The following is a 21257-nucleotide window of genomic DNA, read 5'->3' on the forward strand; positions in this document are numbered from 1 at the left end:
CCATGGCATATTCATATTTTATTTTAGCTCCTTATCCATTTGGAATATAGAATTCTGCTTTCTCATCCATGGATGAGCAGTCAATATCCTGGAACATTTTTGCTTAGCTGGGACGAATGAGCTGAATCATCTTTTCCTTTTGGATCTTTTCTTGTTTTTTCTAGGGGTGATAGTTCACATCCAACTGATGGTTTGGTGAGGAGAAGGGTGGCTAGCATGAGGGGTCCACTCTGTGGACAATGGGAGAACTTCAGTGGGAGCCCCAGCATCACAGGGACAATGGTTATGACTTTAACTACAGATCCTGTTATGCAGTGGAGTAGTCTTACCTGCTCCATCTATTTGCCACAAGACTTGCTACCATTGCAGAGACTAAGACTCATGTTTAGATTTGGGACCTGTACATGAATAGAATTCCTCACCATAATAACTGTGTTAATGAAAGTCACATGAAGATTACTTGGCAGAGAGAAGGGGCAATAGAAAGTTGGAGGCCAGTGAGGCAGGGGCTTCTTGGAGGGCCTGTACCTGTGTGACTTACAGAGGCAGCCTTTCAGAGACCCAGGCAAAGCCACATTTTCCAAGCAGTAGATGGGAATGCAGTAATTCTCACCACATAATAACTCTCCCCATTACCCTGGCATTTGCTAAACAGCTTTTTAAATGCACAAGCTTCCTTGGTGTGTTCAAAATGTGATTTGAATTATAAAAATGTGATTTACAAACAGTCCTTCAGGAGCACATAAAACAAGCTCTGTTTGGATGCATTACCTAGGGACCCCTGGCAGTCATTGTCTTTCCCATTAAATATTCCTCTTAATTGAGACTTTAGCTGCATGGCTATGCTTGCTGAAGTAAATCTATAGATGACTGTGTTTCTTGTATGCTTAAGGGAATAACAACTTAGAGTTAAACTCAGGGCACTTCAATTTGGGAAGACTGCCTTTTGTGTGTTTAATAAATTCTTCATTCTTGGAATAATTGTGGATTTACAGAAAAATGGTAAAGGTAGTACAGAGAGTTGCCAGATATTTCTTACCTAGATATCCCCATTGTTAACATCTTTCATTTTCGAGTTGTATTTGTCAAAATGAAGAAGCTGCCATTGTTAATTTACTATTAACTGATCTTTGGACTTTATTTGAATTTAACCAATAACTGCCTTTTGAAGTAAAGTGAAACTTGATTCAGGGTGAAGGTCTGGAGTTTAAAAGCCATCAGGAGCTATATCTGTGCTCTTTGATATATGCCCAATACTGTCCACATAAAGGCAGTAGCTTCTATTTTAGATGGGATTTTGATATAGCTTTCTTTTGAACATTTCTGTATGGTCCCAATATTTGATAGAGCTGAACTCCTCTTATCCATGTGGCCTCATTTTTATTGATCTATTCTGTTAGTTTTTTTAAAAATCAAACACTTCCCCTATCTCTTCCCCCCATTTCTGATAACCTCTGATCTACCTTCTGTCTCTGCAGATTTTTTATTTCTGGTCATCTCTAGTAAGTGACATCATACAGTCTTTGCCATTCTGTGCCTTGTTTATTTCACTGAGAATATGTTTTCAAGGTTCTTTCATGTCGTGATATGTCTCCTAACTTCATACTTTCTTATGGCCGAGTAATATTCCATTGTGAATAAGCACCACATTTTGCTTATCCATTCATTTGTGTATGGACACTTGGGTTGCTTCCACCTTTTGGCTATTGCAAATAATGCTGCTATGAATACTGGTGTACAAGTACCTATTTGAGATCCTGTTTTCACTTTTTTTAGGTATATCCCTGGGAGTGGAATTGCAACTCATGTGGTAATCCTATAGTTAACTTTTTGAGGAATTGTATCATTTTACATTCCTGCCAATGGTGCACCAGATTTACAGTTTCTCTGCATTCTCCTCAATGCCTGTTATCTTCCATTTTTAAAATAATGGGCATCTTTAGGGGCCAGCCACAGTGACTCAGTGGCAGAGTTCTCACCTGTCATGTTGGAGACCGGGGTTCAATTCCCGGTGCCTGCCCATGTTAAAAAATAATAATAATAAGCAAAAATAATAGACATCTTTGTGAGGATGAAGTGATATCTCATTGTGGTTTTGATTTGCATTTCTCTAATGGCTAATGATGTTGAGCATCTTTTCATGTGCTCATTGGCCATTTGTACATTTTCTTTGGAGAAATGTCTATTGAAGTGCATTGCCAATGTTTTAATTGACTTGTTTGTCCTTTTGTCATTCCATTGCAAAAGCTCTTTATATATTCTTGATAATAAAACCTTATCTGATCTATGGTTTACAACTATTTTCTCCCATTCTATAGCTTATCTTTTCATTTTCTTGATAATTTTCTTTGATGCACAAAAGTGTTTCTATTAGTTTTAACTTAGATAGTGATGGAAAAGAATGTTTTTTGGGCACAAGAATACCTTGAAACCTCTCCAGTATTCCTCTTAAAAGAGATAATGATTAATTTGTCAAAAATAAAAATTAAACTAAACTTAATAATGGTGTTCTACCCCTCTCCCTTTCCTCTTTTTTGTTCAGTTTTTCATTTGTTTTTATTAGGTTTTTAAAATATAAAATACTTGCTTTGGGGAAAGATTTTTTTTTCTTTCTAAGTATTTACTCAGAGACCAGCTATGAAGGAATAATAAATGAAAGTGGAAAAGAACACTTGGCCCAGGGTGATAGTGAATATAAATGGCCCTAGTGGACCATAAACTAGTGTGACCAATTAGAAATTGACCTTACTTGCCTTGTGTGATAGAATCTTTGACAATATATTTATGAGATTTGTAGCCATAGCATACAGAGAGTGAACTTTCTTAGTATTGTTCCCTTTCCCTCTTAACCTTCTTTAAAACTAAAGAAAAATAAACAAATAGTAAAAAGATATATATATTATTTTCCCACTGGTTTAAAGGTACATTCCAAGTTAAGAATAACAGGCCAATTTTTGCTTTATGTTTCTTCAGTATTTTTGCTGTCCTCAACTAGTAATTTATGAAGAAGTTTAACTCTCACAATTCTTTTTGATGCTGTGAAGTTTAGATTACTGTTTTGATTTTCAGTTGTTTTGATGGGATCGTTTTCAAAAATTTTTTTTGTTGCAAGGTTCCTGGCTGTCAAGGAAGTTGGCAGCCTGGGCTCTCCCTAAAGCTGGTGTGCCTTCCACATATAACCAGGGGATTCCCAGTGGCAGCTTGGCTGTCTCTTACAGTGAGATCCTCATTCTTCTCAGAAGTGAACTTTCCGTGTGATGATTGCTTTGCTTAGGAGTTCATGTTTGGAGATATGTAAAGAAGAGTTTGAAAAATATTAAAACATTAAAAAAATCACCTTTACTACTGTGTGTGTGTCTACCAGACTTAGGAGCAGACACTCGCTCTCCACTTGGAGGAAGGATGGGTAAATGGGCCTTTAAGACAACATTGGCCCAGGCCAAGAGGGCACTATTTACAAGGCATGAGGCTCTGAGGTGGGGCCCTGACAGAGTGAGGCTTAGCTGGCCAAGATGCACATTTACAGACTTCAGAGAGTTTGTGACAATGTAGACTGTGACACAGACCCAGATGTGGTGCTGGTGTGGAAGAGCAGCTGTTATCAGAGCTTTAGATGTCAGCAGGACTCCACATATCAAGCCAAAGCCTTCCCCATCTGTTAATCATTGGAAACCTGGCTAGTTATTGAGGATGGGAGAAAATACTTTCCCAGGCTCTAAATGCCAGATTGATCATTTTGGAGTTCATGTTTAGAACTGAGTTTAGTTCTAGCTAGTTTGCATCACAAAATGCAACTTTCATCTTTAGACTGAGTTCTAGAGAATTGTAGTATTTATTTTTCCAGCACACTAAAGAATACACCTTGTGCCAATCAAATTGCAATTGTACTTCATTGCTGTTTTCTCTTGTCCATTTAAAATGTATTCACTAGGGGTAATTTCCCCAGCTCCTAGGACAGTAGCTTGCTGCTGGTTGTTTCAAATTAGAACTCATTCTATTCCCTTCCCTTTCCTTTTTATCCTTTCCCTCCCATTGTATTTTTCTTTTGTTTCCTTTTCTGCTTTCTTCTTTTCTTTCCATTCATTTAATTTCACTTCTTTTCATTTTTAATGCATGTTCCGGGGGCCCACCTTTAGCAATTCTACTTCAGTGGCTTGAAATTTGTTTGGACTTTGACATTTTTTAATTTTTGAGATCTCCAGGTGATCTAGTGTACACTGTTCTAGATGAAAATTCTTGATTGGCCCAAGATTTTTCTACTCAGTGTTAGCAAACAATTCTGTGTCTGATCATTTTAGGTTGCAAACACAATTCTCAAATGGGATATAGCATGTCCTATCTGAGATAGAAATCAAAACTCAGACTTGTTCTAACAACATATCTTTCTTCTCTTCTCCAGGTTCTGATTGACTGTGCAGTTTAGGGGACCAGATCTTGCTAATGAAGTCTCAGGCCCCTGCTGCTCAGGTGGAAGAAGATGAGCATGAGAGGATGGAGAGAAGTTTGCTAGCTCTTGGCTTCGGTTTCTTGGACCTGATAATGTTCAATTCTGAGACTACAGGCTTTCTCTTCTGGATACTTTGTGTGTTCCCTGGAAATTCTTCTCTTTGGAATTCTCTCTCCTAAATATCTCATGACATGGGCAAATGCTTCTCTACTATAGATGGTGGCTTGTAATTCCTTCCTCAGGTTCAAGGAATGCAGCTTTATCTTGTTGGGGTCCCTCTAACCCTCTAGATGACCCCATTGGAAAGAATTCATTATTTTCCACACAAGATTTCTTTCAAGTTGCTTATGTCTGGTCCATAAGGAATACTCATGGTCCATTTTCCTGAGCTTTTGTGAGCACAGGTCCAACCCACTTGTGACTTACACCTTGCTGCTGCTTTAGCCTTCTCCAGGCATTTGTCCTCTGAGACTTTTACTTACAAAGAAAACAGGTCAAGTTCATAGAGAAGCTCCATGGAAGTCCCCTAGTGACATCATGGCATGACAACACTTCTCCCCAAAGAAACTTCTATTAACATCTTTCCTCTTTCTCTCCTCTTGGGCACCTCTTAATGTCCCAGTGTGAATCAGAGGTTTCAAAGTACACAGATCCAGTTCTCAGCCATTTCATTTGTGATTTCTGCTTATGAGTGTCTCACATTTACTTTGTTGCCAGTTACTGAGGCAGAAAGAGTCTCATTTAGCCTCTTGTTACACTGGAATCTTGGTATTCTGAAGGCATCTACAGTCCATGTTAGCAAACTGATCTCCTCATGCAGTTCCATCCAATGGAACATTCTACATTGATGGAAATGTTTGTGTCCATGCTATCACTATAGTAGCCATGAGCACTTGAACTATGTTTGATGAGACAGAGAAGCTGGATTCTAAATTTTATCTAATTTAACTTAAACATCCACATGTGGCTCGTGGCTATCATATTGGGTGACACAGTCTCTGAGTTTGATGCTCTGAAAACAAATTGTGGAGGGTTCAGTTGAGATACTGAAAGAACAGGAAAGATGGTGGCAACTTGCATCATTGAACTAAAAAATAAATGCTAGGCAAAGAGCATTGTTTATGGTGGGTTCATCATTTTAAGGATTCTCAGCAATGAAATGGATGCATTAAAGGTTTCAGAGATGCAGTGTAACTTTGCAAGCAAAATTTATGTAAGGAAAGGTTGGCGCATGCACATGAAGCCAACACTCACAGTGGCCTGATCTGGATGCCTCGGTGTGGAGAGATGTAGTATACATCCAGGAATGGATCCTGGATCACAGTCTCAGAAAAGAGCCTAACATTCCTGTTGCTCAGTGTGGGAAGTTTGGCCTATTAGACAACTGTCAGGAAGGGCAGGATTCATTCTTCAAGAGCCAACATTGTAGCTCCATAAATCTAAATGCTGTTCTACACAACAAAAGACAAGCAGAGGGAGATCTTCTTTTGCTAGAGGCACAGCTGGGGCTGCAGAAGAATTTGTTGATGTAAAAGATCAGGCTGCCTGGTAGCTGGCACTCTCATCTTTGAGATAAGGAACAATTAGCCTGGTTGTTGTCAGCTTCCCAGCTTTCTGTAGTCAAACTGCTTGGTGTTTAAGTGATGATTTATCTCAGTTTAATATTCTGAGCTTTCCATTCTTCTGTAGACCAATTTAGACTCTGGAGAACAAAGACTCACCATGCTGAGAGCCAGCAAGAATTTGAACTTGGGTTTCCTGGGGACATAACCAAACTTTTGTCCACTCTGGGACTGGCAGGTAGATCTTATAAGGCAGGTCTTATAAGCCCAGGAAGTGATGGGCTGGGGAGAGCCAGAGGGCTGGGAAACACCCATTTAATAAAGGCATTCAAATTCAGTTTTTTTCTTTTTTTTAATATCAGACTAAATGGAACCTCTCTGTGCTGCACTGTGCTCAGAGGTCATAGCTTCCAGTGCTTATTCATACTCTGTACACTGTACTAAATTATTCTCCCTCTCAAACCTCTTTTCACTTCCTTTAGTACTGCTTATTTTTCCTGTTTACAGATAAGGGAGTTAAGGCTTAGAAAAGTGAGAAATCTTCCCAAATAGGCCAAAGTAAGAAAAGGATGGATCTGGATTAGTGAATCATGTCTGTCTAACTTTGTCATTAAACCCAAACATTTCACTCCTGGGATCTTTCCATGAGTGAGAAAAATAAAAAACAGGGCACTGTGATACCCACAGCAGTGAGTAACAAAGTTGGAGACCACATGGATCCTGCAAAGCTGGAGATAAGGTGCACAGCTGGGGGAATAAAACACAAACTTTCCCCCCAAAAGGAAAAAAAACCCAACCACCCCTAAAACAATAAAAGATGTAGAAACACAAGGGCTTTCATCCCATCCTTCGCTCCTATTTGTGATTGCCTTCAACCCTTGTGGTTGCATGGAGATCAGCCTCTAATTCCCAGAAATGTCCCACTTTGGGACAGGGCCCACCCATTTAAAGTATAAGCATTATTCACATGAAGATATGTAGACTAGTATCTGCATATAGGCAAGAAATTATATGAGGCACCTCTTTGAATATTTTTTTCGTTAAAGCTGAATGAGCAGATGCTAAGTAGAAAAAGTAGAACCTCTAAGATTTTACTTTTTAATGAGAACAACATAAAATTTTGGAGGTCACTTACTGTTAATCCAATTCACTCATTCAGATTTGGTGTTTGAATTTGGAATTTTCACCATAGTTCAGTTCCATTGTTTAAAGGGAACCTTTGGCATCATAGAAAGGGTTTGGACTCATGTGATTGGAACATGAGTTGCTTCCTCTACTGACTGTAGTTTTGAACAATTTTCTCTACTTTATTTGAAAATTTTCTTTACTCCTCTGAACCTGGCTTTCCTTCTCTATCAAAAGTGGGAGTCCAGTCCTGATGTAGATGTTGTAAATGTGAGTATACCTGAAAGGTCCTAATTCAGTAGCGGATGAGAAAACTCATCCTTTTCTAAGGTGGGTACAGAGAGTAAAAGCATGAAGGTGCACATCCACATCTTGCTTCCCTTTGTGTTGATGCTCTGTGGCCATTAGGGAGTTTTTAGACAACAATGACCTTGCCCTTCTTATCCAGAAGCTTGAGCCTACCCAGAGGAGAGCCTCAGGACTCTGCCATTTTACTATGTAAGCTTTCTAGATGTGGCCTTACCAGGAGAAAACATTAAGACCAAGTTTGGTCCCCAAGGAGGGAATTTAAATGTAAGGTCTCTCTCGTACCTAAACTCTTTCTCCCTTTCCTTTTCCCCATTTGGAATAGGGCCCAGAGATATGCCAGTGGGAGCAAAATAAAGCCTCCTTTCTCACTATCCCCAAAGAATTTTGCAGCCATGGCCAGAGCTATCTCTATGTTTGGCTATCCAGCTATTTTTAATTTGGCTGTATGTTTCATTGAAAAGTTGTCCTCCTTTTTGCTAACTGGGACCTTAACTCTCATAAAACCTCTCAGTGTGTTGTAAACCAGTGCTTCTTAAAATTTAATGTGCATTCGGATCACCTGGCGATGCTGGTAAAATGCAGATTCTGATTCTCTAGGCCTGGAGAAGGGCCTAAGACTGCATTTCCAACAAGTGCTCAGTAGCTGCTGGTCTACAAATCACCCTTTGAGTAGTGTCATCATTAGGGACATGTGTCAACTTGGCCAAGATGTGGTACCTGTTTATCTGGTTGGGCAAGTGCTGGCCTGTCTATTGCAATGAGGACATTTCATAGGATTAGGTCATGATCACGTCAGTTGCATCCACAGCTGATTCCATTTGTAATCGGCCAAAGGGGAGTGTCTTCTACAATTAGTGATGCTAAATCTAATCACGGGGAGCCTTTTAAGAAGTTCTCAGAGGAGACAGGTTCCATTCCTGTTTTGGCTGGTGAGCCTCTTCTGTGGAGTTCATCCAAACCCTCCATTGGAGTTGTCGGCCTCACAGCCTGCCCTGTGGATTTTGGACTCTGCGTTCCTGCAGTCACGTGAGACACTTTTATAAATTTTATATTTGCAAGTGTTCCTTGTTCATTCCGTTTCTCTAGAGAACCCTAACTAATACAAGTAGTGAGGATGGTATACTCCCTTCAGGCTATCACTACCCCTCAAACCTGAGAGAGCCCTTTGAAGAATTTACCAGGTATCTGTCAAATTAGCTCACTGGTGGTCCCTGAGGATATCAAGTCGTAATAATGACAAAATTATAGAAGAGATGATGCTCAGAAAGAGCTCTAATTAGTTTTGGCTAAATGTAGGGTAAATTCAGGACAGGCTCAAGAAGGCCTTGAAGAATGAATGACAAGTAGAGAAACCAGTTGCACACACATAGACAGAGAGGTTATCTCCAAATATTCCATTATCTTCTATTTAGCTTACAGGCCAAAAATAAAGACTTACCTAAGATGAAATTGATCCACTCCATGACTGTCATTGGAATTTGATCCTGCATTAGAAATGTATCCTTTGTGAACATGAAACGGAGTGTTGGGAAGCTGAGTGAAGATTAGAAGTGGTGGGATCTCCTATACCCCTTTTAAAGCAGAAATTAATGACAGGGGTAGGAGTGGGTGGGCATTGTTGGAACCTGGAGCCTTTGTTGACATCTGGTGTTTTAGTTTCCTGGGCTGCTGAAAGCAGATAACACAAAATGTGTTGGCTTTGAACAATGGAAATTCATTAGCTTATAGTTTGGAGGCTGTGAGAGTGTCTATATCAAAACATCATCAAGGTGAGGCTTATTTCCCAAAGACCTACTGCCTGCAACCCTTGGCTCCTCTGCCACATGGGAAGGCACATAGAGGCACATGCTGGTCTCTCCCTTCTCTTCTGGGTTTCATTACTGTTCTAGTTTGCTAGCTGGCAGAATGCAATACACCAGAGATGGATTGGTTTTTAATAAAAGGGGATTTATTTCATTAATTCTTCAGATGAAAGGCAGCTAACTTTCAACTGAGGTTCTTTCTTATGTGGGAAGGCACAGGGTTGTCTCTTCTGGCCTTTTCTCCAGGCATCTGGGTCCCAAAAACTTTTCCTGGGGTGATTTCTTCCTTCATCTCCAAAGGCCAGGGGTGAGTTGTGAGTGCTGAGATGAGCTATGCTGAGCTTCTTGGGCTGTGCTATGTTGCGCTCTCCATTTAAGCACCACCCAATTAAATCAAACATCATTAATCACACCAGGCATGCCTCTTAGCTGACTGCAGATGTAATGAGTAACGGATGAGATTCATGTACCATTGGCTCGTGTCCACAGAAGCAAAACCAAGTACCTTCACCTGGCCAAGTTGACAACTGAATCTAACTACCACAATTACTTTCAGCTTCTTGCTTCCATGGCTTTCTCTCTCTTTGTCTAAATTTCATTCTAAGGACTCCAGCAAGAAGATTTAAACCTACCCTGGGTCACACTTTAACTGAAGCAACCTCATCAAATGATCATACAACAGGTTTACAAGCACTGAAATGGATTAGCTCTAAGGACATGAATTTCTGGGGTAGGTACATACCATTCCAAACCACCACAGATGGCAGAGGTTCCAAGTGCTTTGAAGGTCAGATATTTCCATAAACAGGAACATGTTTGGTGTTTAGGAGCAGGTTCTTTCATCTTCATCATTACCCAAATAATTTAATGTGTTAATCTTGGAACAAACCCAGTCAAGGCACTAGGTGATAAAGTACCATTGGCTTAATGCTCTGCATTCTTTAGGCAGTGCATAAAGAATGTCTCTATGGTCTACTCATTCAGGAAGAATGTCATGGTTTGAGAACGCTCATCTACACAAGCAGTGGGAGTTAGTGACTTATGCTTCCTAATGCAAGAGCAGTTGTCTCCTATACAAAATGCACACCAGGAGCAAACTATAAATATTGGTGGAGTTTCCCTTGAAGTTTCTTATTCTATGCCATTTTATCAAAAGACTCATGGTGTCTGCATGAACTACAACTCTCTGAACACTTAGAATTATCCTAAACTGACAGATTTAGATTTGAAATACTTCATCCAAAGAATTTAAGGAGAAGAAATTTCTCCAAATGTTATACATTAAGAAAATGTAGAGACCTGTTTGGTAAGATATGTGAAAGTTCTTTGGGTGATGAGGTGTAAACACAGATTGCAAACCAGCCAAGAATGCTTGAAAGGACAGCTTTGTTAGATTGAAGGCCCTGGAGTGGGAGAGGGGAGACTGATGGCAGCAGAGGAAACCATTGGAACTGGGGGAGAAGCCCATGTGGGTCCTGGGCTCTTGCCTTCCTTATGACCCACAGGGGATGGGTAGCATTTTCTCATGGATACTGGGGCTTAGAAGATTCGAACTCTACAGCATGAAAAGCCAGAGCAGCAAGGCCCTTTGGAGAAGCTGAGAGCAGCATGTTACCATCCAAGCCATAGGGAAGTACCTGTCCTGTTTTAAATTATGTGGCATGAGAAGGCAGACACTTCAAGGGGTGTTTTGGAAAAGAAGTGAGGAGCAGCTCTTATCATCTGTGCTGGTTTGAAACTGCTATGTTCTCCAGAAGAGCCATACTCTTTTAACCCAATCTTGTGGATGCAGACTTACTATGGGTGAGACCTTTTAATTAGATTGTTTCCATGGAGATATGACTCTGCCCATTCAAGGAGGGTCTTATTTAGTTTACTAGAGTCCTTAGAGCTCACAGAGGGAGAGAGTGTGATCTCAGAGCCAACACAGAAAGCAGAAAGTTGAAACCAAGACACAGACGTTTGGAGATACTAAGCTAAAAGATGAAATCCAGGGTTTGCCCCAGAGAAGCTATGTGAGGATCCACAGAAGCTGAGAGAGGAGGTCACTGGACCAGAAGTTGAAAGCAATGAAACCCAGGAGTCGAGGGCCAGCAGATGTCACCATGTGCTTTCCCATGTGACAAAGAAACCCTGGGTGCAATCCATCTTTCTTGAGTGAAGATATTATCTTCTTGTTGGTGCCTTAATGTGGACATTTTATTGGCCTTAGAACTATAAATTTGTAACCTAATAAATCCCCTTTGTAAAAGCCAGTCCAAAAAAAAAGGGCAGGCTATGGTGGCTCAGGAGGTGGAGTACTCGCCTGCCATGCCAGAGATCCATGTTCAATTTCTGGTGCCTGAAAAAAAAGCCAATGCACTCATAATATATTGCATTCTGGCAGCTTTAGCAAACTGAAAAAGTATCCAAACCATGTAGAGTTGCATGCTAATTGTGGTGACACACAGGGCAGGGCTAGCTGGTCATTCAAAAAGGGAAATTTATGACTAAGCCAGGCAGGAAGACAAAGCACAAAATATAGTTTCATTTATGTCTTACAAGCCCTTCTGTCCCAGCCCTTGGCACCAACACACACCCTGATTTTTCCTTAAGCCATTTTTCAGGGCCCATTTCTTGTCATGAAAGTGAAAGAAAGCAAGTTCCACCTTCTTTTTTACCTTAAATAATCAAGAATGTATGGCTTGGCCATAGACTTAAAATAATCATGATAATCAAGATTTATACTTAAATGACTTAAATCTCAGGAGTACTAATGTTAATTAATTATGCTTCCCAAGGCTCCTGGGAGGTGCCAAAGTGAATGCTATTATCCTTTCTGATTGTATTGGAGACTCGGTGGTTACAGAAAAAGTGAAGACACTCCCAATGTTAATGCTAGATAGCAAATTAGTGGTTCAGCCAGAAATGAAACCCAGCCATCCAGAACCCCACTGTTTTCAGGTTATGAGTTCAGCCTCCATTCAGAAAGAAGAAAAAAAGGACCTGGAAGTGAAAATGTGGGTTGGGACACACTATTGACAAAGCAAAAACCATCGAGTTAAAATGAACAAATCTTTTGTTATTGCTTTCTCATATGGAATCCTTCGAACTATTTTTCAAGATCACGCTGGAGTCTGTGAATAGAATTGAAAGAGAAGTTCTTTGTTTTGCTTGTTTCTCAATAGGGCATTAGAGGGAGACTTAAACCTTTAATGGAAGGAAACAGATGGGCCTTCCTGGTCTCTGTCAATGTTTTCATTTTAGCAACTTAATGGAAAATGAACCCTACTTTTGGGCTCTCCCTTCTCCCACAAATTTTTTTCATCCTACAAATGTGGTTCCTCCTTGCGTGTAGAGTCTGACAGATGCAGGGTTTACCTTGATATAAGTAAGATATAAAGACCCTCAGCTTAGGTTATTTTGTGTGGAATTAAGAACTTGATGAAATGCTTTGGTTTGATATTGTTGTGGAGAAGGGTGATTGTAGAAGCCTAAATGTGCTAAGAGTCTGTCCTTATTCAATAAGGAGCTTTGTCAGGACAACTTCAGTGGCTATAATAGTCTCTAATGTTCTTTCACTTGGAGTGCCTGGTCCTCTTCCCATAAGTCCTGACTATATTTGTAAGAGCAAAAACGAAGTCACGATGAGTGTAGTGCTGTAAAACGCTCTGTAAATCTTCAGAAAATAGAGTCTGAACATCAGACTCACAGAAATTCATACTTGACCCTGCTCTTCTTTTATTTGGGAAGAAGTCATTGCTTCTGGGCTTGAGTGAGATGTGGAAGTATAATTTGCTGTTTATTTGGAATGCTACTTCAGTGGGTTTTTATGGCATCCCCAAATATCCATATTTCATTACATAGATTCTAACATGAAGCTTTAGTACTTGATGCCCTTTCCCGTTACCTTAATCTGAGCTTTCATACTTTTGGGGAGCTACTGGATAGTATTGAAGGAAGCATAAATCTTTCCATATCCCCAGAAGAAGTGCATTCTTGAAACTGATGCTATTCTTTTCTCTTCTTTTCATTGGATTGTTTCCCTCAGAGTCAGCGTTTGTCTTTGCTCATTTATCATTTTGTTCTGAATAGCTCCAACAGGAGTTCCTAACTTTAAGAATCACGATTGTTATAGAATGAACAAACATAAATTAAAGAAGAGGAAATAGAGACTAAACTAAAATGATAGGAGATTTTCAAAATTAGGCCATTTCCAGAAGTCTGAAAAGAAAGTGATAATTTTTTTCTGTGTCTACCTTTAAAATTATATTAATAGCTATCTCACTGTTGGAGTGTAAACATCATAGGAGGTTTTGCTTGAATGACAAGTTGCTAGCAGCAAAATTCTATTCTTGATGAGCTGGGGTCAGCTGGAGTCATGTAACTTCATTTTTCATAAGCTCTACATTTGTGCTTCCTAACTTGTGCCATGCTTCCTAAACCTTTGTATGAGAAGAGGTGTTTCTCCTTTGGGGCAACTATACCCTCATTAGGCCAACCACAGTATTCTGGGAGAAAACAAAACCAAAGCCCTGATATTTCTCCCACAAGGACTTTATGCTGGTTTCATAATCTTACATTAAATTTGGCCATTACTGACAATGAACGTAAAGCAACAATACTTTGCATGGAGCTAGAAAAATGAACTTGGGAAAAAACAGTCCTTTTTAGAAAAGATTAGATGCTGCCTAATGGCTTTGCTGGTGCACTTGATAGGTAAGGCATGCAGTGCTATTATTCTGATAAGTCTAAAAATGACCTGTTTTCAAGGGGTGCAAGGGTAGCTCAGTGGTAGAATTCTCTCCTGCTGTGCGGGAAACCCAGGTTCGCAAAACCAGTCCCCATCCATGCATGCCCCCCAAAACAAGCAAAACAAACCAACAGACAAAAAAGTTCAACAAAATGGTACTGTAATAATGGGATACTCACATGGGAAGATAATGAAACATGACCCCGCCATACAGCATACAAAAAAAGAGACCTGCTTTCTAGGTTTGGGGCTTAAGTATTTGCTTTTGGTCTCAGTTTTTTTCTATATGTCATTGAATTGACTCAGAGTTCTTGGATATCCCTGGGGACCCTGTGTGGGAAAGATGCTTGGGTTCACCTTTTGGGTGCTGCCCATTTAAACCTGTATGCCATTCATACTCACTGAGGCCATTTAAAATTGTGTCTTAGGTTGATGTGGCTGAGGCTGCTCTGAGCACTTTTGCTGTCCTGTGCACTGGTGACTGCAGGACTGCTTCTCCTGTGTGCAAGGCCCACTCATCAGTACAAAGTGCTGACCAACTCATCCCAGTTTGCCTGGGACTTTCCCATTTTCAACACTGAAAGTGCCATATCTAGGAAAAGCCATCAATCCTGGGCAAGTGGAAACAATTTTCTCAGGACTGTCCCAGCTTTAAAACTTAAAGTTGAGTATGTCAGGAATTGCCTTAGTCCCAGGCAACTGGGATGGTGACCCATACAAATAAACATTCACATACCTATGTCCCAAGTCAAGGGACATAACTATGTCTTAAGTCAAGTTAATGGATTGTTACATAAAATTGATTCTATCCTTTTACCTTGATAAATATAAGTTTTTAACACCCTGCAAGGCTGGGTTTGAAGTTGGAATACTCAGATTCAATGTTCCATGCTCAAGCCCTGTGCTTTGGGTAGGGCTGACCCCAGCCATGACCCCTGCCCATAGCTCCCATCTCTACCTTGAGAGATTTCACAAGTGTGAAAGGTGAGTTATTACCCCTATTTGGGTCAGAGGCCAAAGAGCTTTCATATTAATGATGTGGCCCTTGGGTTGACATATCTAGGGGAAAGAACTGACCAGGGCTAAAAAGCGGGTTGGGTCATTTTAGGGAGAAAATTCCAGGCACCTGGAGGGAGGTCTAGAAGTGAGAGGTGGACTCTGCATGGGTCTATGCCCTTGCTGATTCAGGCTGCCTGTTTTGAGACATGGGTGAAAGAGAGAATGGACCTTCAAAAGTACTTGGTGTCCAGGTGAGCCATGGTAGCTTAGCAGGCAGAGTTCTTGCCTGCCATGCTGGAGACCCTGGTTCAATTCCCAGTGTCTGCCCAAGCAAAAAAAATTGGTGTCTGAGCAGTTCAAGGGATAATTGCCCATTTGGGGTTCTAGAACCTTTCCTTTGGCAGGAATAGTAAATCCTCCCTGTGTGGGGACATCTTTTGGATGAGGGACTGTGTAAAGAAAAAGGGGGCGGGCCGCGGTGGCTCAGCGGGCAAAGTGCTTGCCTGCTATGCCGGAGGACCTCGGTTCGATTCCCGGCCCCACCCCATGTAACAAAAACGGAGAAACAGAATACAATAAAACAAGAAAATGTTTAAAAATGTTTCCCTTTCTTCCTTCCTTCCTTCCTTCTATCCTTCCTTCCTTCTCTCTGTCTTTCCTTTAAAAAAAAAAAAAAAAAAAAAAAAAAAAAAAAAAAAAAGGGCTTCAGAGGACAGATGTGTGCCATGCAAATGACATCGAGAGGACTGCCACTGGCATTTCCTCCTGCTTTATTCACTGAGTGACCCCTCAAATTGTAGGGCAGTCTTTGAGTCTGTCCTCTGGCCAACACTTCAATCACAAATAATACTGAAAATACATATTGATATATATAGCTCAAAATGACATGGCATTTGGGATAATCAAAATACTGTTAAATGGAATCTGTGAATTCACATGAATTGATGCAGAACCACCCTGCCTGTATGTATAGGTTATGAACTGCATAAACTCAGGTGGTGCCATGCATATAGAATACATATGGATGGCATCCCCTAGAGTTGTGCAAGCATGGACTGCACAGCATCAGGCAGCATCCTTGAATTGAAGTGCCTAGCCATTCAACTAAGTTTTTCCCTGAAAAAATATATGTTCTTCTAGTTAAAATATGTTCAATACTAATTTGAACATTGTGGCCACTTTTATTTGGTTCTTTATTTATACTAACCTTGATGATTTACTAGGGGAATACATGGACAGAAAACTGGCTCAAGTTCCACTTTATTTTAAAATAGATATTTTCTGCAAAGGGTTTAGGTGTGAAATGAAAAATGAGTAAGTTTGATGGTTAACAAACTTTACTTGTATGTGTGGATGAAAACTCATAGGAAATAACTTTGGAAATAAATTCACTTAAACGTTATATCAAAGTTTAATTTTATTTCAAAGTAGGCATTTACATAGAAGGTCAATTAGCTTTGATTGGAAAATAAGTAACAAGTATTTTAGTCACAAGTTCTTGTTGTTACTTAAAAAACTATTTTAAATGTTTTTGGCACTTTTCATGGAAATACCCTAAAACAAAATATTCTAATCTTGGAGCCTGCAGAATAAGCCAAAAAATTAAGGTGGTGTACTATCGCATTTCTCTCTGAGATGGCTTTATTTATAACTGCTTATACATAAATGATTTCAGTAGAAAAGTATATTTTATTTTACCTGGTTGGCTTAGAACAAAAATAAGATTTACTCAGTGTTGGAAGCTTTCTTGAAAACCAAGTAAAAGAAGAACTGTTTTAGATGCCATTATGGAGGTGGTTAATAATATGTTCATGAATGAAAATGGACCTGCCAAAACATGGTTGAAAGTAATCCCTTAAACTATCAAAGAATAATAAAGGTGATATGAACATTGTTATTTGTCTCTGGAATAAAATTAACAAAATTGCTATTAAAATGGCCAATCATGTAACAAAGTATAAAAAAAGAAATGATCATAATTTGTTGATTGAAGTTTTTATAGCCAAAATGATTTGCGATTTCTTTTTATTCTTTTCTTTTCTTTTTTGAAGGGAGACTGGGGGCTAAGGAGGGAGAGACGTAGCTGATGGGAAATCAATGAAAATTTCAGGTTTTATTTGTCTGTCCTGCCAAACAGTCTGTTCAATCCTAAAAACCTTGAAGTGTATCTAGCTCATTTTAGTTGGTATAAGTTAGTTCTTTGTTATCCAAAACGCATACTTACAGATCTTTGTGGGTTTTTTCTTTATTCTCTCTTTTTAGGAGCAAACCCTGATGTGATTTATGAAGGTAGCCATCATGTTTCCTTTATTTTGTTTTTTTCTTTTCAAAATGTTTGTCTAAAATGAAATAAGTAAACAAAAAAAGACCATTAAGTTCAGCTAAACATATGCTTCAAGCATTACATATGCCAAAATAATATTTCAAAAAGAGTTCAATATTGATGGCCCTTCTCCCTTGATATTTACAGTGCCTGTAAATAGCACTTTCTCATTCTGTGTCTGTGGAAGTAGTAAATCCATTCTGCTGCAGCAGACATTTGGTTTCCATAATTAGAAACTAATTACCTGTTTAAAAGCCATAACTACAAAGAAAAAGGAGTTGTATCTGCTAGCCTGTTTCTGGATAAAACAGATAACCTAATTCAGAGTTATGTCTCTTTTATAATAAAGTTTGGCTCACCTCAGAGGTAGGGCAGCTCAACCATTTCATCAGGAGCCCAGCTTCGCTTCCCCCTTCCACTCCACCACCAACTATATCAGCTTCGTTGCAGGCTAGTTACCTTTACAGGTGTAAGGCAATGTCAGCAGAGGGGCTACTAAAAGACCATTACACAGGTGTGGAAAAGGGAAGAGCTTCGGAAAAGCGTTCCAGAAGAGAGATAACATTCCCAGAGGTCCCCAGCAAATCCTCCTAGTATTTGATTTAAGACTTAATGAGGGCAGATCATGGTGGCTCAGCAGGCTGAGCTTTTGCCTCCCATGCCGAAGACCCAGGTTCGATTCCCGGTGCCTGCCCATGCAAAAAATAGTAATAAATGAAAGACTTAATGGGTCACTGTTCATTCTTACCCCATTATTGATTAAAGAGTGGTTAACCCTTGACTGAATGGACCCACCCCTGGAGGTGAGGTCAGCCTTCCTTAGGAGATGGGCTCACTGGGCAAAGAATGGACACTTGAACAAAATGGGGTTCTCATAGGAATGTAGAAAGGGAGAGCCTGAAAGTTGCCCAGTATTAGCTTTTGACCAGATATCTCACCTCTATTCTGTTATTTTTATTGAATGCCAGGGATATTTCACTAGGAGTGAAAAATCCACCTTTAACAGATTTCAAAACCACCTTCATGATCAGGGGGCCACTGTGTGGGGAGATGGCAGGCTAAATTTTAAGAAATGGGTTGACAATTAAGACTGATTAAAGGTCATATTGATTAAAATGTTCTATTGATGTGCTTATTCTAGAAAATATTTTATATATTTATAGATATGCATTTATATTTTATTTTTCTATAAAATTATTTTGGGGCTTTATATTTACTATGGCTGTGTGCATATTTAACTTGTGCTAATTTTAGCTAGAGAATTATATTGTTTTTACCTGTTTTATACATATTAAGTCATATTTTTGCAAGCTGTGGTTTGGATGATTGTGTGCATGTGACTTGTATATTTTTGTTTTTATTTGTACAGATATGATTTAAAGGAATAATGTCTCAAATTGTATCATAAGGCTGAGGTGGTATGGGATGAGGGGGTGGTGGTGATGGAAAATGTTTGAATTCTGATTTTATAGTTTAAACTTTTGGGGGGACTCTTTAGTGACTTAAGCACTTTAAAACTGTCATCTTCTCAATGGTTCAGGTCTCAATTTTGGTCTTTGGGCCAAAGTGTCATGATAGTTAACTATAGATACTTTATTTAAATTTTAATTGAAGGAAAGACAAACAAATTATGTCTGTTAGTGTGGGATTGAAATTAATACATTACAAGTTATTCAAAATTCAGAATATTGTTCTGAAATTTAAAAAAGAACAGCAAACAGGAAATAAGTGCTTTCTGTTCGTTCTGTTAATTCACATTCAAAGGAACACTCTGATAGCAGAAAAAAAATTACATTTTTGGTCCCAAGCCCAGCCTAACATTCCTAATTAAGGAAATATAGACTTAGGGACAAGAAGCACTTACAATGGTCTCTAAGTTAACAAGGTAGCTTGCACCTTACCTACTAGCATTAAAATTTGAAAAAATTGCAAAAACATTGTCTTTAAAAAGGTTACCATTTTTCATGACCTTTTCTTGTGTAGATGCATAAAGAAATATATGTAAAAACATGACTGTTCATAAAATATCAGTCCTATATTTCCATGCCTGATTCATTTGTACTAAAATTGATTCCGAAGATAGCAATTACATTTGAGACATGGTGAAATGAGAATGCATGCTTACAATTCTAAATACTTTGTTGGCACAATACCCTATCAATTAATAATTCTGAAATGGAATCATTAGTAATTCAGAACTCTTCAAAAGTTCATTTGCAGACCAAAACTCCATATCCATGCTGATCTTACATTCCATATTGAGTGTGTGCCTCTTACCCAAATAAGATATATCTGCCCAGGGAATAGGTATTGGCAATATCAAGTCCAGGTTCACATTTAAACTCTGCCAGTCCCTTGTCCCATGACTGTGGACTAATCATCTAACTTTCTTTGGCTGACATTCTTCAGTTGTAGACCTGGAGGTTAGACTAAATTTCTAAAAACCCTTCCACATCTGTAAATCTATAACTCTTAGATGATCGATTCTTCTTAGTATTTATTTTAAATGCCATCAGTAAAAGGACACTTTGCATTTCCAAAGAAAACAATCCTGAACCTGGCTTAGAATTTGACCCCAAAGCATTGATATAAAGATCTGGGTTGAATAAATCTCAAGGTATTGTACACTCCCAATGCAGCAATGGATTTAATGGAGGCAGCCAGATCCTGCATTGCCCATAGCCAGGGAATCCATGGTTTGGAAACTTGGTGACTTGTATTACTTTGTTCTATACCTTACTGAGATTCTGTGTTCTTGTGATTATTGACAAACTAATGACAACATTATGGTGTCTTCTCTTTCCCCTTTCTTCAATTTAAGATTATGGGGCAACAGCAAATGACATTGGGGACACCACAAACAGAAGTAATGACATCTCTCCCACAGATATGGCTGACCAATCGGGTTGGGAGCATCTCTCAGTGAGTGTGATGAGTTCGTGTTTTGTATATTGATTCTGAGCAGACTGGCTGCTTCTATGTTGAAGGAATGAGGCTACTTCCATGGGTGTCCTTAAACAAGATATTTCATTATTCTGATGGAAACAGAATGGATACAAACATCTAAATATATTATGAGATTCTAGATAGCCCTTGACTTACTTACATCTTCTTTTGTGGGTTACTTTAATTGTAAGTGGTTCCTATTGCAAATGCCTGTCCTTTAAAATGTTATTACTTGGAGAGCAAGAAATTATCTTTCCTATTCAGGGATATGCATACTTAGTCCTGTTTTCCACACCTTCATACCTGTGTTCTTAATTTTTAAAATAAAAGTCGGATTGCATACTAAATGTAAAGAGACAAGTAGGTTCCAGAATGGACCATGAGAAGGAGGATATTTAAAAAAAAAATGTGATAAAATTCAGTTCCATCCTTAGGAAATTATACCTCAGTCAAAGACTTGAGATGTGAATACTATTACCTAAAATATAAGTAGAAAATGAGCAGTGTAATGAGAGAGGTAGAAACAGAGATAGAGGCATTCCATCCCTTCCAGCTGGGAGACTTAAGGACAAGAAGAACTTACAATGGTCTCTGTAGGATGGTTGGAATTTTGATATACAGGAAAGGGAGGAAAGGTCATTTAAGCACTTGAAGTGGTTTGTGTGTGTAAGGAACCCAATGGGCATGTGTTGAGCCCACAGGTACCCCAGCTACTGAAAATTCTATGCAACCTTCAGTTTTCTCTCCTTATTGCAAATTATAAATTTAAACCTTGAATCAGCAAAAGTCAATGATGTTGGCATGGAAGAAAACATACACACTGCTGTCTGTTTCTAGTATGGCTGCTGGAAGGCAAGATCGATGAAAATGTTTGTTGAAAGTCTGTGCATTGTGACTCCATCTGAGACCCTTGGAAGTAGGCATAAGAAGTGCAAAACAATGTTTTGTATCATTTAAAGAAAAGTTACAAATTATGGGTGACTCCTGTATTTAATACATAAACAGTCCTGAC

General features: G+C 39.2%; 1 pseudogene; it reads left to right on the plus strand.

Moving 5' to 3' along the window:
- LOC143680359 (BDNF/NT-3 growth factors receptor-like) overlaps positions 1-20254 on the plus strand; it is a 58584-nt pseudogene extending 38330 nt beyond the window's left edge.
- The last annotated feature ends 1003 nt before the right edge of the window (positions 20255-21257 follow it).

The sequence above is a fragment of the Tamandua tetradactyla genome, chromosome 4 (genome assembly GCF_023851605.1).
Source record: "Tamandua tetradactyla isolate mTamTet1 chromosome 4, mTamTet1.pri, whole genome shotgun sequence".
NCBI classification, from domain to species: Eukaryota; Metazoa; Chordata; class Mammalia; order Pilosa; family Myrmecophagidae; genus Tamandua; species Tamandua tetradactyla.